The sequence below is a fragment of the Ambystoma mexicanum genome, chromosome 2q (genome assembly GCF_040938575.1).
Source record: "Ambystoma mexicanum isolate Mex_15411 chromosome 2q, UKY_AmexF1_1, whole genome shotgun sequence".
NCBI classification, from domain to species: domain Eukaryota; kingdom Metazoa; phylum Chordata; class Amphibia; order Caudata; family Ambystomatidae; genus Ambystoma; species Ambystoma mexicanum.
This window is the reverse complement of record NC_090924.1, coordinates 1329625522-1329645080: the sequence shown is the minus strand read 5'-3', so window position 1 is coordinate 1329645080 and position 19559 is coordinate 1329625522.

Below are 19559 nucleotides of genomic sequence, written 5' to 3'. Positions count from 1 at the left end.
GGCGGTAAGGGGTTAACGCCAGCGTTAGCTGCGCCGACCCCTTACCGCCAACTACGAGGTCCCTTAGCGCCATGGCGCTTTTAACACCTGCTTTTAGCAGGTGTTAAAATCCATGGCGCTAAGGGACCATGGAGTTAATTACGCCACCGTAATTTACGGTGGCGTAATTAACGCCTTCCCCACTCCCATTATGCCCTATGGGGCAAAAATGGGAATGGGGAAGGGTAAATGGGGATTGGGGACTTACCGCCCCGCCGACCTCGGAATGGGGCGGTAAGTCCGCCAACCACCATGGCGTAAACGTAGTTTACGCCATGGTGGTAAAGTCACGGCCCAGGCGGTAACTTACCGCCTGGGTCGTAATGAGGCCCATTGTAATAACTAACAGTACAAAATATGTATGAATCTGTTGCAGTTGAAAATAAATTGAGTTACACAAGTTCACACATTTTATAAATATACTTTGGTCAAAGCATAATCCACTAGCCTGTTTATGGCCATTAGTACTCTTATTAGATTTCAAACATATTACAGCATCAATAAAGCGAGGCACGTTATAGCTAAACGTAGCGTCGTGGACTAGTAAGATCGTCTTTAGAGCATCCCTTCTCGTCTTTATTTCAAATTTTAGGAGATGTGGCCTAATTAGTCTTTTCCTTAAAAACAAATGACTGGTGCATAGCAGTAAAAAATGAGGTAGATCACCTCTTCCTCCAAATTCGCAATCGCAGCGCTTATCAGCCACCTGGCTTGACTTATTGGGCATTGATTTGTCGCTCGTTGGGAGAGAATTCAGTCGCGTATGGGTTAAAAGATACCTAAGCCTTGGGGAGAGTACAAAGCTTAGGAAATCTTTAGAGTCTAAAGGGTCTTATTGGCATCCAAAATTTTAAAGAGGTGAGCTTATTTGCAGAGTGCCAATCATTTAAGTGCCAATCTGCTTCTGTAGCAATTTATTGGGTTATCAGATTGTGAATATCCTATCTCTCACAGAGCATTAAAATATGGGACCACCAACCAGAGAGGTTTATTCAGTACTCTTTGGTGAATTCATTTACTGCATTTTTAACATTATGATTTGGGTACCCAGCCACCGATTTCTTAACAAGATATCTGAGTGCAGCGGCAGCGTACTGAGAGGCCAGAGGGGGAAACCCAGCATCAGCTTTAGAGCACAGACCAGGGTAGAGTTCGGGAGGCCCAAAATAGATCTTAAGAAACGATTTTTAATTGTTTCCAGGGGTCCAGGGCAGTCGAGATTTTAGCTTTGAATACCTCAATTCATCTCATAAGAACTTAAACACTGTGTTTATAATAAAACTGCTGCAATCCCCCCAGACTTGGGTTTAGTAAATTCCTTATTCTCAGTTGGGTGCTATCCAGGACCCGTTATATGAAAAGGTGATACCCAGATATGTGTATTGTTTTACCACCTCAATGTTGGTTTTCATCTACAGACCATTTGAATAAGGATCTTTTCCTACCAAATGGTAGCATTTTGGTTTTTCTGATGTTCAGTTTTAGCTTTAGTGATTTAAAGTAGGCTGATGCCAATTAAACCTTCTTTGTAGGCCTAACCGAGTTAAAATCAGCAAGATAGTGTCATCAGCATACAATAAAGAGTGATATGTCTCTGATTAATAAAGAAGGACTCAAAGTCTGCCGGCGTTAATACAAATAATAAAGGAGCTAGTGGGGAGCCATGTCTGAGTCAAAGGTGGCCGGAAAGCTTGATCGCCACATTACCGCCAAAGAAGATGTTTTGTATATAAGTTGGATTGGTTTAAGGAGGCTCTCTGGGATCCCGAGTGTTAATGTCCACCATGTAAAATTCATATTTTAAATAAATAGAGGCTACATATAAACTCATTTATTTATTGAATTGCTTTTTTATAACGCACCTAATACCATAATTAAGTTTGGTTTAGAAGCTCGGATCCGGGATTCAAAGCTTTGTTGCTCTGCGTGGTCTTACTTCCAAGACCAGCGCGTTGCCCCTGCTGCGATATCCTCCATTCATCCCTTGTTTCCTAGTGCATTTGTCAACTAAAGCGGCCAATAGCATACACTGATCGATAGGTGAGCATCCGGGCTGAAAAACAGCTTGATTGCTTGGAATAATATTTGAGGAGTGTATTCATTCCTCAAGTCTACTAGCATTCCAGCATGAGAAAATCTACCCTGAGATTTCCAGAAGTGGTATAGGTCTAGAGCAACTCGAGTCTGCAGGGTCCCCCTTTTAAAATATTTGCACTATGATGCTATGTGAACAAGAACCCGGGAGCATGCTCGCCTTCAGAAGTGCACTAAAAATCTGCAGCAAAATGCCGTACCACCAGTCCAGAGGTGCAAGACATCTCTGGTTCCATTCTATTGGGGCCTGGGCCTTTGCCCTCCTCAACACTTTAAATCTTGTTTGAATTTCGGCAAGTGTCGGTGGTATGCCTGGATCAGATAATTTGTGCTAAATATTTTTATAGTGCCGGAGACAAAGAGTACTTTCTGGAACTGCGAAACCCACTTTTGTTCCTTTGGCCACTAATTGCCAAAATAGTCAGGTGTCCTTGTCTCTCACTGTGTGCAAAACCGTATCCCATTGTTTTTGTTTACGCTCTTTTTTTATTTTCTTAATTAGCTTTTTGTAATCGCTTTTTTGTTTTTTGTTGTGCTTTCCTAGTCTTACAAATATTGTTGGAGTTCAGGTTGTTGTATAGGAACGATTGTATAGGAACGTTGTATAGGAACAATTTTACCTGTCGTCAATTACGATCAAACCAGGTATTATGCTTGGAGTTCGTGATTGTTTATATACTGGTTATAAATAACTGCATAAGGTGGAACATTTCTTTATGAGCTCAGGTCTCTTGTTATATACATATGCGACAAAAATGTCATGTCGTAAAATTTCACATTTCGAGAAATAATCACTATCATCAACCACCTTTCCAGATGCATTCAATGTGGCACATGTTTTTGTTTGTTTATAGCCGAGTTTCAATCAGGTGATGTGTAGTTGAGAATTCCATGAAGCAAACAAGAGAGTTATGGTCACTTTCAAGTCTGTCAATAGCCTGAAAAACAGTAAAACAATGTATATAGATGATAAAATGTAATCAATTATTGAAATATATTTGCCAGTAATAAAGGTGTGGTGTGGTGGAGTGTCTACCGGAAACCGCTGTTCAGTTCAGTAAGAGCGCATCTATTCATAAAGTTCTCTAGCAGATTACCTCTGCCATCCCTGTTGACATTGAAGTGGGAGACAGGCTTCAGGCTTTCATACAGTTCTAGGCACTCTGATCTGGAGCCTGAGATTTTTGTGTTCAAATCTCTCATAAAAAGGTGAATTTTGTCCCTATGTGTTTCATATAAATTCTAGAGTTAGCCGCCCTTCCATATGCTCCCATATGCCCTCCCGTATGTTCTCAGCCTCCATCGATGAATGTAAGTATACATTGACTAAAATCCAGGGGTCCCCAGCCTTTTTAAAAGGGCACAAATCTAGAGTGAGGCATCCATATTCTAAATCCTCCAAAAGCTGTACCGTTCTGAATAAATTGCTTTGGATTAAAGTCAGCAGGCCTCTTCCTTTCCTGACCCTTTTACTGGGTACATCCTTTTGTGCAACAGAGTAGAAACCAGGCAGGGACCAATCTCTTGCAGACATATGTCAAAACCTCTGATGAAGGCTACCCAGTCGTTTGCCTGCTTATACTCCAGGAAGCTTTTTACAGACACTTTGGATATGGAGTAATTCAATTTGCAAGTGGCTTAGTCGGCTTAGCGAAATGGATGTGATTGTAGAATTTCTCCTTAGTGAAGTCGGACATCATTTGTAGTACTTTCAGCTGAAGGATCTGTTCGAGATCTCTTTGATTCAGATCTTGTAGTGCATCGTAAGTCGGATGACTAAGATCCAGATGTATCAGGAGGCGGTAGCCTTGCCCAGCTAGTACAGTTTCTCATGCCTCCAGGGTAGACCATGTATCATGCGTATGGCAGTGTATCGCGGCACGATCTAGATATACTTCCACCAGAGCTTCTGCCTTCACATCTCTTCTCCCCCAGAGGCGTGCTCTAATGTTCGGGTCTGTGAATGATACCCAGACACTACATCCCCCACAGTACATGCAGTCCCAGAGGATTCTCACAGGGCCAATTATTCCGAAAGATACATCTTTTAAACTCCATATTGTCCGTAAGAATCCAGACTAAAGCTCTTGTATAGGCATTTTATCTTCCATGAAACACCCCTTCAATTTATAAAAGCAGCTCTCTGAATCCTACTAAAAAAGAGGCCATTATCCTAACCCCTGTTCTAAACATGAAAATTCAAATAATTTAATAAACTCTTCTCTATTACAAAATCTAAAGTTTAGTAGACACCCAATTGTCGGAGTCATATAAAGTAACATTGCACATGCTCAGAATTAGTCACTTTTCAACCTTTAGGGGATTATTTTTCAAAAACTGTTAATTGCATGCAAGCGACCGCCAGCATCAGCATGTGTCTGCTGTATGGTCCGTGGGGGGAGGGGTGGGGCGTTGCCATTTTTTTACTTTCACAAAAGGGACGGGAAAACAGCTGGAATCCCCTTTTAAACGTACATGTTTTTGGCCTTATTTCAAAAACAAATGTAAAGGCCTTTTGCATATTACTTTGAAGACAGCATTTACAATAGCTTCCTATGGAATCTGCTTGCTTTTTAGCAGGTGCTGAATGCAGGTGTGTTTCACAGGAATCTATTTTAAGGGCAGCATGAAAATACCTGCTGGCGTTAAACTACGTGGTCTTTGATGTCGGAGAAGGAAAGCATAGCGGAAATGTTAATTCCATTTTGTGCCCTTTCTCTGCCTCCAAATGTCTGTAAAATATCCTTGAGCATAAAGTTAAGGCGTAAATGGCTAGCACCTTGCTTTTTACAACATATATCTGCCTTGCAGGGCCTCTAAAATTAGAACCTATTTTTGTTTTGTTTGTTTTTTATTTTAAATGTGGTTTTAGTTTTAACCTTCTTTTTTTTAAGAAGTGTTTTGCAGATCATAAATATAGAAAAGCTTTTATAGTTTAGATTGTTTACAAGAGTCATTTTAATGCCACATTTATTTTTGCCTCTAAACATTTGAAAAGATTGTATGACATCCAAAGATCATAGTCTCTGCAACAATGTAAACTCCCAGGGCCGACATCCATAAACCCTGGGTTATATGGACCCGCGCGGGCTCAATTGCCATCAATAATAAATGCTTTGGGAATTGAGGGGCTGGGGCAAACACTCTTCAACCCGCAGAGGCGCATGGGTCCTGTTTGCTTACACAGTGCCTTGAGCTATGCTAGTGACCATCTGGTCTGCACCTCACAGTAAGTGTGATCCTGCACAAACATGTATTCTCAGTGTGTCTTATCTGACAACATTGGGAGCCCCAGAAGTGATTACATGTGCAGTGTACACAACTAATACAATCTCACTCGTGGTTCACTAGGCCGTAATGTTGCATTGGCTCGTGCATAATCTTTTTGCAACACATTCACCATGCAAAGACATGATTGCTGTTTCCAAATGCCTGGGCCACGGTCAGGATACTGGTTACAGTTGCCACCAAATTTATTTAAATTTTATTTTTTGCATTTATGAAGCTACAAAACCATTATATTAAAAAAAGACAGTCACAAGGGGGCCCTCGGGCATCGCAGCACTGTTACAGAAGGCTTACTTAGTTACATAAGTGCTTGTAAAAATATACAAAAACATACATGTTGCCTAACCCCATGTTGCAGGTCGGCCGCAGCATACAAATGCAGAAAGTCGGTTTAGGTGGCACAAACATGTTGCCCAACCCCATGTTGCAGGGCGGCAGCAGCATACAAAAGCATAGTCATTTTAGGTGGCACAAACATGTGACAAATGACAGAGGTTTGCTATGCAAGACCAATTTGCATTGTATCTGAGAGGAGCGTTTTCGTAAATTAAAACATATGTATGGTCTCTATTGGCTGAAGAGAGGCTACTGGCTCTATGTATGCTTTCAACTGAGAGCAAAATGCAGAAGCAGTCAATGCTTTTTCAGCGGCAAAACTCAGGTAAGGGCAATGAAAACGTAGATGAGATTAACTATTCTACGCAATCTTGTTATCTGCATTGTTCTGTCGACTAAAGTACTTTTTTAAAAGGTTAATAAAAAATATTTTGTTCATCTAGAAATGATTTTATAAATGTGGGAAGAGGGTTTGCATTTTAGTGTTTGGAGCCCCACTTCTATGACCATGGCGGCCAGAAAAGTGAAGCTGCGGCGGCAGTGGCCAATAGTCAGGTAAGTGGGGGTGGGGTTTGGGATTTAATTTATTTTTTTAAGTTACAGGAGGGCGGGGGCGAATGGCAGCCTGTGGCATGTGAGGCAGCCTGCGGTTCTGTGGAATACTGGCTGAGATCAGAGATTTGAGCCCACGTTCTGCCAACCTGATTGGCTGCACTCCCCCCCAGTCCTAGGTGCTAATGGCTGTTAACATCCGGCAAAGCCTGAAAAATTGACACGTACCCCTGAGGAAAGTACGAGGTGCTTAGGATGAGGGAACTGTGGAAAAACATGTGTCATGCTTCATGACACATGGATTCTGTTTGTGGGGGTGTGGGGAGGGACCATGTCTGCTAGACAAACTGATGCTGAGGTTCCAAGGGGAGCCCCTATTCTATTTCTATAGTACATGGCTTTAAGTGGCCCAGGGCTAGCAAGGGCTCAGCCCTGGCAGTCTCTAAATATTGCCCTTGAGCCAGGGCTCTGCCAAAGCTCCTTAATCTGACCTCCCTCATCAAACATCTTTAAAAAATATGAGTGGTAATACTGCTCTTTACCAGTAGATGTTCCCTTCAATAATGTTTAGAATCACAACATCAGTTAAAGAAATGTGAAATTATTTACTTTTCAAACAGGAGAGGGAAATGATAGGAGAATACATTGTTTGATTTTTGCCAAATATTGCATTAAAGTATTTTCATTGGAATGTCTTTAATTAGTATGCATGAATAATGAATATCTTTCAGAAGAACTGTGGTGACCCCTTTTGATTTGATGTTCTGTTTCATATTATGGCGGTACCCCCGTTCCAGCCCTTGGAACAGAGGATTAACCCCATTAGCACCCCCGGTTGGTAATGGGGTTAACCAGGGGTGCCCAGTGGTTAACAGGGGTGCTAAGAAAAAAAGTATTTACCTTCTTTCAACGGGACACGCGTGGTGTCCCGTTGAATGAAGGAAAATGCTTTACCAAGATGGCCACCATGGTTATAGAAGGCAGGGCTCCTGACAGAGCCCCTCTTCTATGACCATGGTGGCCGGAAAAAGGAAGCTCCGGCGGTGGGCTGCAACAGTCAGGTAAGTGGGGAGGTGGCTTGGATTTAAAAAAAAAAAAAATTACGGGAGCAAGGCCGTTGGGAATGATGGCGGCCTGTGATGGGGGAGGCAGCCTGCAGGTTCCATGGAATGCAGGCTGAGATTACAGGTTTCTGTGATTGGCTGCGCCCCCGCCCCGGGTGCTAATTCAATATATTTATTTTTGGTCAAAAGTTTGACACACATTAACCATATTTAAATACATATTTTAAATCACAAGTATTGCCCTTTCTTTGCACACATGCAAACTCCATTGGCTCTAGTAAGTCACTCCTTTAATTACAAGGGCCACTCTCCTCTTTCAAAGCTTTAGTAGCTACTTGGGATTTGCGACTGCGCAAGATTTTTCTAGGCCCACCCCCAAATATTGCATCACAACACATTAGAGCCCCCGAAAACCCCCTCGATTTCGTATCCCACTTAAAGCATCGGGCATAGAGGTGCCAGAGGGAGGTAGGGGTTTGGAGCCGGACTTTGAAGTCGAGGCCTGCAGAATGCAGCATTGGGAATAGGTAAGGATGTGTATCGGGAAAGTGTGGACAGCAGGAAGGAAAATTAAACACGTGTCGGGGTCCGAGTCAGGCCGACAAATGGCACACCAGGGAGCAATAAAAACAAAGAAGAGACTGGATCGGGCTCATTTATAGACCGCTCGATTCAGCCCTTAGCTAGAAAATGGACAATCAACAACTAAAGAACCCAACAATCTTCCTTCCTCTTCTACTTCAATCCATCTACTACACAACTCAGTCCATGTACCAAATAGGTCTTGAGTCGATATTAAATCATGTAATTTATTTAGTCACTCAGACAAACAAATTCAACAAAATAGATATATACAAGTATAACACACATACCATTTCAGAGGCACTGGTTTATAATATTAGCATCTTGCCTATTTTAAAATACATCCTAAAAATAATGGCAAGTAAAAAACATGCATCAAAATATATTGCTAAAACCACACCCTTCCTATACGAAACTAAAACCAATAGTGCAGTGTAAACACCAATTAATTTCTCAGTGCAATAGTAAAGTGCAAATTCGCTACTAAAGTGCAATACAATGTTGGTTGGGCAGCATCAGACACCTATTCTCATAAGGGGATGCCTTACTAGAAGAATCCGTACTTGATAGTCGCCCTTTATCTGCCTAAAGGCGACATTAATTTTTAAACTAATAACATTTCTCAACACTGTGTATTGTTCAGTGCATACTACCCAACATGTTTCATCTATCTTCAAAAGACAAGTACTTTTAAATATCGGTAGACTTCTTCAGGGGAACCAACAACAGACAACTGTATATAAAAACAAAAAACAGCCTCAAAACATTTACTTTAGCCTGTTCCAAACTAGGCTAATATTCTTATCCGTCACAATGAAGTATGGCAATTTGAAGTCCCAACGCCAGACCTTCGAGGGGTTGCCGCAGTGAACAATCAAATGTTTGCAATGGTGGACTGATGGACATAGAAAAGGGAGAGAGGGAAAAACAACAACAAAAAGCAGGAGATTATTAGTGATTCTAAGTTCAGTTCCTCCTGCATACCCAAGGAGTTTACTAATAACATCACTATGGGCTTACCGTGTCAACAAAGGTATAGATTATTTCCCTTTGGGCACAGGAATCGGTTGGGTCTCTCGTCCTCTAAATAGACGACACCTTCTCTACAATTAGAGAACAAAAAGAGGGAGAGAGAGAGAGAAAAAAACCACCTGTCAAAACAAGGGACAGACAAAGACAGACATAAAACAATCAGTCAGGTCTGTTCAACAGTCTTCTATTTATAATTAAAACGTGAATTGTAACTGCGGATGCTTCTTACTGATCGTGCTGACTATTATCACCGCTTTATAGCCGGTCAAGTGGCACAGCGAGTAGAGCGCCCGCTTTGACACCCGTGCAGAGCCTGTTAACGCAGGTTCGAATCCCGGCGGGGCCAAACTCAGCCTTTCATCCTTCCGAGGTCGATTAATGAGCACCACACACCGTGGGTAATAATAAGCAGCGCTCAGATACCTGAGGGTTTGTAGCGCTATATAAAAGCCTAATTATTATTATTATATAGTGTGGTGAAACATAAAACCTACGCACACCAAAGGTTCTAAACAGTCACATCATTGTACACACATTGCTGTGTAGTGGCGAGGCCACACCACCTGTGCGTGTGATGGCAAGACTTCACCATTAGGGATGGAAACACGGGGTGCTCTAAACCACCCGTATTCAACTTTGACATCTAATGTACAAAGTTCATTCTTTCATGACAATAAACGGGTAACAGATTACCTAATTGGCAATTACCTGAATTATACTTGAGGAGATAATTCTGGTCTTGAAGTGTGCCTAGGGCTCGCGTTGCAAATCAGAAATGTGTGTTCTCACGAGGCCGCAAGATTCTTCCACTGGGATTGGGGAAGAAAGATGACAATGAGCGCCGGGCCACTACCTCTCTGTTGTCTATGCGGATTGCAATATTCTGGACACGCTGTATAAAAAAGTAGGCTCACCAGTTGGAGTGCTCTGTAGCATCTGCAGAGCGACGTAGATTCCTGCGGACCTTGTCACTATTCGCATCACCTGCGGGCATGTGAGTTTCCCCACGCCGTCTACTTCCTGCAGATGTCTGCGGTGTGTTTAAAGTACGCCATGCGGGGCCTCACGTGATAAACGTGCAGCGTGTTGACGTGTACCTCCACCTAGCATCCGTTCTAATCACGGAACACGGACTCGTCACTGGTCCATGTAAACACACCTAGTCCGAGCTAATCCTCGGCCCATTAATTACGTTGCAAGCTGCATCATCCGCCATAAACCACATGTAACAACTACGGATGCAGTAAAATAAAGGTCTGTAATGCCTCATTGCATTAAATAAACATCGGGTCTGATTGTGGGTGTGTCATGGGGGGTACATATCGCACCAAAAGATACGGGCATTGAAACTGAATGACACAACTAGCAACCTCATATGATGTAAAGCGTGACAACTGGTTGTTTTTTTAAAGTGTCTCTTGTGAGTTGCTGCAATACAAGTGCAGCTGATGCTGCAAGGTGTGTGATGTAACGTACAGAACTTACTGAATTCGACACGCAGTATGAGCTGGCACTTGTGGTATTTTTAGAAACTATTCCAGATTATCATTTTATTCAAACCTGTTTCAGATGCTTTGGTGAGAAATTAAGCCATTGTTCTCTAAAAAATAATTTCCTAGCATCTTCTGCTTTGTCATTGTTTCTAGTCTGTTGCCACAGGATGGTCCATTTTAGTGTGTCACTTGAGTGTTCCATAGTTAAAAAGTGAGGAACCAAGGGTGCTGTAAACACTTTATTTTTGATGCAACTCCGATGCTCGCTGCTCCGCTGTTTTGCTTTTCTCTCTGTCATACAAATATAAATCTCAGCACATGGGCACCAAACGGCATATACTATATTGGTGGAGTTGCAATTGGTAAAGCCTGTTTGTCGCCATGGTTTGTCCAGTCATAGATCAACGACCGTGGATCTACTCGTATATTTGCAATTCACACACTCTCCACACGGTGAGTGTCCCGTTAATTTGGGTAGTCCCCATTGTTCAGTGATCCTAGTTTGTGTACTTTTCTTGAGTGAAATGTCGTTTTTGGTCAAAAGCTCTTTCAAATTGGTACTCTGCCGGAAAGCACATAAAGGTTTGGGTAGTGCGCATTCTCCTCTTTCCAATATATTCCAGTGCCGTCTGATGATTTTGGTGATCTCGTTCGAACTGGTGTTAAAGGTACTGACAAACACAATCTCAGTGTTCTTTTCATTCTTATTCCAATATTCGAGTAGTGCTTCTCTATTGTTGTTTTTAGCTCTCTTCATGGCTCTCTTCACTACTTTCTTCGGATAACCTTTGTCCTATAATTTGCAGCTCAGAACTGCCGCTTCAGATAGAAAGGTTTGGTTCAGTGTGCTATTGCGTTTAAGTTGCAAAAACTGTCAGAACGGAAGATTCTCCCGGGTATGCCTCGGGTGGCAACTGCTGAAGTTCGATAATGCATTGCGATGGGTGGGCTTGTGATAGGGTCTGACTTTGAGCACACATTGTTCTTAATCAATCCACATGGAAATATCCAGAAAACTGATCTCTTTCCTACTGTATGTAGATGTAAATTTCAAGAATTGATTTTGTTGATTCATCCAATGAGTAAATTCTGTGAATGAATCCTCTGTGCCTTCCCAAATAATTAGGATGTCATCTATGAATCATCGCCATAAAACAATTTGGTCAAGGTAAGGATTGGAACTCTGGTAAATGTGCTTGATCTCAAATGCTTCAACATATAAATTAGCAGCTGTGGGAGCTACTAGGGAGCCCATCGCTGTTCCATGGGTTTGATGGTATAAAGCTTTGTTGAAACTGAAATAATTTTCTGTAAGCACCATTTCTGCGCACCATAGAATAAAGCTGTTGGGTGTTGTTCCTGTGGTCCTTTTAGTTAAGAGAACTTCTTCGAGTACCTCCAATGTAGCTTTCTGAGGAATACAAGTATACAGTGAAACTATGTCCAAACTTGCAAGAAACTGCGTTTCAGGTACAACCTTCAAATTTTCTATAAGGTTTATCACCTCTGTTGTGTCCTGGATATAAGAGTACATAGTAGCTACGTAAGGTTTCAAATATTTGTCTGCTATGTTGATAAAGGTTCTAACAAGGACCCTTTACCAGATACGATGGGGCGTCGGGGAGGATTTTCCAAAGATTTATGTATTTTGGGTAAAATGTAAAATTTAGGCATGGATGGTTTGATGACACTGAGGTACTCAAACTCCTGTTTTGAGATCCACTCACGTTGTAATGCTTTCTCCAGTTTTTCTGAAATGAGAGTAGTACAGTTGTCTGTCGCACTCTCTAATGTATGCTGATCTGTCCAACAACACCACTGCTCCTCCTTTATCGGCTTTTCTAATAATTATTTCCTTGTTATTGGTTAAACTTTTAGTAGCCTTTTTTTCTTCATTGCTGAAGTTGTGGTAGCTCTCAGGTTTCTTAGATTTTTCCAATGCCACAATGTCATGCCACACTCTTTTCACATAAACTATAGCCTCAGGTGTTGTACTATTGACTGGAGGTTCAAATGATGATTTTTTGCGCAATCCACTCTCGTTCTCAGGTGAATCGTGAGCATTGTCATTGAAGTATTGTCTCAGATGTATTTTACGTAATAAACACTCCACATCAATTCGGGTTTGAAATTTATCGTATGTGGCTGTGGGTACAAAATTTATGCTTTATTCAGGACTTTTATTTCGATTTCCGTAGGGACATACTGTGTTAAATTCACTAATAAGGGTGATTGCTCCTGGGAACAAGGCACGGGCCAGCTGCTTCAAGCGAGGGCTTGCTCCTCTGAATAAAGCCTGCATGTCTGTGAAGCTGAATAACCAGCGCGGTATCCAAGGGGCGTAAACCTTATGAAGCCTCCTGCCACCAACTTCCATGTTGGTGATCTGTCGTCACTGCCTAGGTCCCACCTATAAACACAGGAACGTGGCAGCCATGAGGTCCATTTCAGTCGTAGACCCAGGAAGTGAGGCATGTCGCAGGGTGTGCTGGGAGAGTAAGGCTCCCACTTAGAATGTGACTGCCGGCCTGATTTAGGTTGGGCTTGAATGCTGCGCTGGGGCATCAGAGGACTGGGTGGTGGCGTATTTTCGCGCGCAATGATGACACATTACATTTCGTGGAGTGCTGTTAGTGCTGTGCTGCGCCTATGAAGGCCACCCTGCGGGCTTGCACAAACTGGGAATTGCAAAGCACGGTGGTGATGAAAATCTACTGAAAAAATATCACAAAGCTGGAACACCATAATTTATGATCGGATGCAGCCCAGCTGCAGACAGAAGCCAGTGCAGGGGAAAGAGGCTGGCAATAACACTTCAAGGTAACACGCCTTACAAAGTGGCATCTTTACGTAATACCAAGCATGGCTTGGTCACTAATGAGTTAACAAGGCACACTAAGCCTAAGCGCTTTGACGCTCAGGTGCAGGAATCCCGCTAATTTGCTTTTACAGGCATGCATCATTCTCAGCGGGCACTATTCGTGGATATTGTTTTATAAAGGTCAAAAATCACGCATGCTGTAATGAGCAATTTATAAAAGCTCCATTGAAATAAAAACTGCAAGACTCTCACGCACGTTGGTTAAATGCCATTAACACACTGGCAGCGACATTTCCTGCGACAGCAGTCAGTTATTGTGTGTGCACAAATGTTTTGTCATTCAGGAAATATTTGCTCATGTGGGCTGTGGCTGTTCTGAACGGGTCAATGTTCCCGGGGCCAGGCCCAACTTTGCAGAGACCGAGCCTTGGGTTCTAAGAGATATGGGCGTGGAATGTTGCAAGCCGATGGGCGCGCTGCTCCGACCGTTGCTGAGCGCAGAGGGGAAACACATGGCGGCGCTCTGTGTCATTTCGCTGCAACTGACCGACTATGCAGGGCTCTGGGCCAAGGCCTCTCGGGCCCATTTGGGATTCCGAGGCCTGCTCAGACTTTCCCAGGCCTCTGCTCTGAGGGAATCCCAGCGCCGTGAAACAGGGACATCTGCTGCCCAGCCAAAGGGCAAACATGTCATTATTTAAAATTATTTAAATGAGTAGCTCTGCTGAATCTCAAATAGGGGATAGAGCGTATTCCCAGCAACAGCCGGGGATTCGTCGTCGGTTGCAAACTTTCGGATTAACCAATGAGATGCTGGGAAGCACAGGCACAACTATTGAATTCCGAAGGCCTGCCATTCAACACGAAGAGTGTGAACTAAAATAAATGTGTAGACTAGGTTGCGTGAGTGCTCGCTTTTCAAACCTTGAAGCCATTGAAGGGAAAAGATGACGGCAAGCAGTTGCAGAACTTTGACAAGCCCGAGAAAAATCTTAAGGGCTGGTGCGGCTTAATCTACCACCTAAAAGGTTGTAGTGTGAACTTTGGCTTTTCTGCTCCTTGGGAAAAAGCTACATTTTTCATGGGAAATGTGTATTCTGTAAGGGTATAAACAGAGGTGCATTTCACAACTGATCTCTTTTGTGTGGGATTATGGGGGGCTCTGTGGAGGTGACAGCATGGTATGACGTAGTTTCATCCCCTGTATATGTTTCGGTGTTTTTCTTTGCAGAAAATCTTTCAGTGAAAAACATATTGAAACATTTTGGGGGGGGGTTAAGTGGTAGGGGGTGGAGAAAATAGAGAAAATAATATTGGACGGGAAGCTGCCCCACCCCCAAAATAAAATAAACAAAAAAATGTTGATTCGTTTTTTTCAGTAAAAAGGTTTCTGCAAAAAACTAATCGAAAAAATAACTGTGGATGAAACAACATAGAACCGACAGGCGTGGCGATGAAAGTCGATCACATTGTTGTATATCACATAATCCCGCCATGCGTCTATGATTAAGTCTGTAGAGAGTGCACATTACCACGCACTTCTGGAAGTTTCCCATAGCGCCTGCTGAGTCTCGACCCTGCCAGTCACCAATAGCAAGGCTGAGGCTTTTTCAAGGGGAACTGCTTTCAGAATGGCAACATCTGACAGTGCCGATGAGCTGAGTATTGTCAGGGCCAGATCAGTCGGCAGTGCCCACAGAAGACTGTGGGGGTGATTTTGTAAAGAATGGAGGGCAAAGGTAAGGCGTAAAAAAAGTGAGGAATAGTTGGTTGTGCACAATGCATTTAAAGGAGCATTTACGCAGTGCTACCCCATTCTCCATCAAATGCCTCTTGGTTTTGGGCCTCTATGGAATTTTCATGCAGGCGTAAAACAAATGGATTCCAGTCTGGCGCCAAGCACCTTCCGTCTAAATTGACCCCTTACACACCTTCTAGGTCTCTCCGGACCGGCTCTCAGAACCTTTCGACAGTCCCAATATTCTGCAGAGCACGTGCGGGAGGTCGGGAATTTTTGACTCTTGCTCCAGCTTTGTGAACCTCTCTCCTGGCTCAGCTGCAGGAAGCGAGTGACCACCTGCGCTTTCGGAAGTCTCTGAAAACCTGTCTTTTCTAAGTCTCAAGTGTGCTGCAGAGTACTGCAGTCTGAGCAGCTGGCTGGTCGCTGATTCTATGTGGCAAAGATAAAGTCTTTCTATCATTTCTTCTGTGCTAGTGGGTGGACCCACTTTAAAATCCCCAAAGGCTGTGGAGCGTTGGCGGAGTGTTGCAGAGTACTGCAGTCTGAGCAGTCTCGGCAGCAACGGCTAGACGGCAACAGGGTGAAGAAGACGGTTTATATTGTCGAGAAGGCCAGGGAGCTCCAGCCTTGTCGGAGCGATCTCCCGTTCGTTCATCAGCCCTGTTTGCAGCCAAACATTCTCCGACGGAACAACTGATGGACCAGAACTTAAGGAATCCAGGTGAGATGTCCCTTCCGACTGTATTAACACCTCCCTGTCCCCAGGCCCCCTCACCTGATGTTCCTATGAGTGCAGAGATTTTAACATTGTCCGCAAGGCAAAGTAAAAACGATGTGACCACTCCGCCGAAGGATAAGGCGGTCAGGGAGGGCGGCATGGGCGACAGAAGTGTTGTGAAGCATAGTGTACAGAGACTGGGTGGGCGGGTCTTCTTCAGCGAGCCGCCGGCTTTGGCGGACGAAGAGAAAAAACGGAACATGCCGAAATCTCCTTCTAACCCCGGACTGAACTCAATGCTCTCAGAGCTAAATCTCACGATCGAAAACCAACACACTACAGACACAATCGAAATAGTGGGGTCGGAGAAAGGGGCGATCCCTAACTCTTTACCCTATGGCAGTTGAAATAAATGCCCTCAACCTCAGGCTGGAGATTTGGGCGAAAATACTCCTGATGCTCGGCCTGCAGTCGGGAAGGTCGAAGTAAACGTCACCTCTAAACAAACATTAAAAAGTCAAATTGAAGTTCACCCAGTTATGGCAAGAGCAGACTTGGTGAGCCCAACCCATGTTCTGAGTGACTTTGAAGGATCAGCTGACGCCGACGACAACTCATACTGCACGGGAATTGAACCAGAAAAGGAAAACTCAGGAGCCTGTGTGACCCTCACGCTGTACCGGGGTTACAAGGCTCTGGAGCCCCGCCAACAACAACAGATGTTATCCCTGGCAACTCTCCGACCCTTGACAAAAATCGAGCAGCCAACCTGGCACCTGCATCAAAAGTCAATACAAGGTTAAACAAAAGTAACACAAAAAAGATGAAATCGAGGAAAATGTCTGACAATCCAATTAAACCTTGTAAACAAAATTGTATCAACCTCACAAGCTCAACGAGCTCTAAATAACTATCACTGAAGTCGGATCGTAAGTTTTTGAAAATATACCCGCAATCCCGAGCCATTCTAAGCTCGTTGGACAATTTCTTCCACAAACTTGATAAACAGACCTCTAACCAGAAAAACAAGCAGTCTGACGCAGAAGTATTAGAAGGGATTGCTGAGATTACAGAAGCAGAATCTAGAAAAACAGACGCTGGCCAAACGGGTTTTACACACCTTGAAGAGAATAACCCACTTAAACGTGACCTGACTTCTACTCCCAAAAAGTGGCATTTCGGCAAATTCCCAGCTGGTACAAATGCGGTAAGATAGCTCAGCGGGATGAGCGCTCGCTGCTGCGATCTGAGCGTGATCTGAAGGTCGCAGGTACGAATCCAGGCAAGGCCAACTCAGCCTTTCATCCTTCCGAGGTCGACAAATGAGTACCAATTTCGGTTGGGTGATATTGTATTTAAATATATGCTCCGTAAAGCGCTTTGGATAAAGGCGCTATATAAATAAGACATCATTATCATTATCATTACCCCTTTCAGAAAAAAACCCATAGGCCTTCTGCCCAAATCTATACATAATTTGGGAACCTCGGGTGCATATATATCGCACCATGAGTAACAAGACCTTAACACAGGAGGTAGAAAATGCCCCCCTCCAACTAACTGTGTCAAAAGCCCAGTGTTTACAATAAATCCTATGAAGAACTCGGGGGATGTAAATCGGCCTGAGACGTGGGACAAAAACCCCAAAGGATATAACACCAACCACAAAACTAAGTACGGTGACTACTCAGACTACACCTTACCAGGGCTACCAGAACCCCCCAACTTACCCATAGCCTCTTCTATAACTCCACCCAGGAATAAAAGGCTTAGTGAGGTTCGCCAAAACATAGAGAAAGGCACACAATGTAAAAAACTAGACTTATTAGCTGTCATGTCCACGGTGACCATAGCAATGGCGCCTTTCGGTAACCTCTATGAATCCCTCAATGACACACTGAGAGATCATACGACAATGACAGCCCTAATGAATACCAAACTGACCTACCTGGAAGGATACATAATGTTAATGGGGAAGCGAAAAAGAAACACAAGAGAAAAGGGAACATCTACTGTGGCTCAAATAACAAGACATCAAGAGACGGAAACTATTGAAAGAGAAACCATTTCCGTGATGCCACCATTCTCTTCTGAGGCCACAAAAATAACAACAACGCCAATAAAAACCATACAGGTCACCAACGTAAAACCTACTCCTGCTCCGAGACTGGCCCTTGCGAAATCACCAACTAAGATCAAAACAAGGAAAAAATGCAGATCAAAAATAAGATCTTGAAGACAGGGGTGCCAACAAAACTCCAAAAGACAAAAGGTCTACAAGTCAAATTAGTGACTGACTCCAGTAACGATGGAACCAGATCAAACGGCTGTACTTTTCCAGACAGCTATGAACAGCTTCATGAAATAAGGAAACTATTGTATCCAGTTTTAAAAATCTCCCTTTCGGAAGGAGCCCGCAACCCGCCCATCAACCAGAACTCACATCTGGGACCATACAAAACATCCACAAAAGAGCTCAATAGTGATAACAGCAACACGCAAAAGACCCAGCGGCAACAGCAAAACAAGAACAACAACAAGGGAAAGCAATTAGCGCCACTCTTTGAAGAAAGAACATTTTTAAAAGGAACTTGCAAACTACCACCTACTCAAAAACGTCCCACGAAATCTACATTAGAAATAGCAGAAAATTAGACTCTTGTGAAGGAGGGTGAACCGTTGATTGATCTACTGGACCGGAGTCAATACACAATAGAGGACTCAGAAAGTGACTTACAGGAGCGTCTACATGGCAAGACAAAAGCTGAATCTCCCACTTATAACTACACAACAGGCGAACCGGACAAAAAAATTGATGACTTCAGACCCCAAATCACAACCATTTTTAACAATGGATAATAAATGCTGCTTGGCTTTAGCGAAAGGAGACAAAGTGTCTTGACATCTCAAAAAAGGGCCACACAATGACAGAGACAAGATTTTGCCTCCTCGAAGAAGGGATGAGGGGGCTGTAACTCGCAATAACAAAGATATTTACATAAAAAACTTTGGAAAGCACCGCGGTCAGACCCAAGACATACACAAGTAAACATACCAAAAGTGACCTTCCCCCGTGCAAATGCAGGGAATAGAGCAAAAGATTAAGATAGACAAGTTAAAAGAGCTCTGCTAACGAGACAGGCTAGAATCAAAAATACACGCTCATTTAAACTGGAAAGGAGGACTGAAGGAGACCACCTCATCCTTAACGGAAAGTCAGTCATTACGCTGTTCCACCACATCCCAAACTTGAGATCACTTCAGTCAGACAACATAGACATTATTGAATTTGCCCACAGGAATTATCTGGACAGTGTATTTCTACATATCTCATCGTCTGTGACAAAACGCTGACTTTTGGAGGCAGAAGACAATTTACGGATGCTTGGCTATGACCTGAGAGAAATCGAAAGGCCAGAACAAGAACGTGAAACATCAACATAAAGGAGAAGTTCCAGGTGGAAAATACGGTCCTCTCACAGCAAGGTGAGAGGGCCGAGCATGGTGGATAAAGCAAGGGAAAGTACCCCTAGCAAGGTGCTCACCACGGGTGACCTTTAGAACAAACAAACCTAAGTTCGAAAGAAGAGACAACAAATATTGATCAGTGAGAAAATCAGTGGACCATCAATACCGGAGAAACAACAATGACTCCAGCTGTCTCTTTTCAAGACGGCCTAGACGTTTGAGGAACAATCACAAAGTGTCTGAAACAACTAATCAACATACCTACAGTAATAAGCAATACAAAAGCAACCAGAGCTGGTTATGTACGAGGCACTTGATACTTACACCTCTG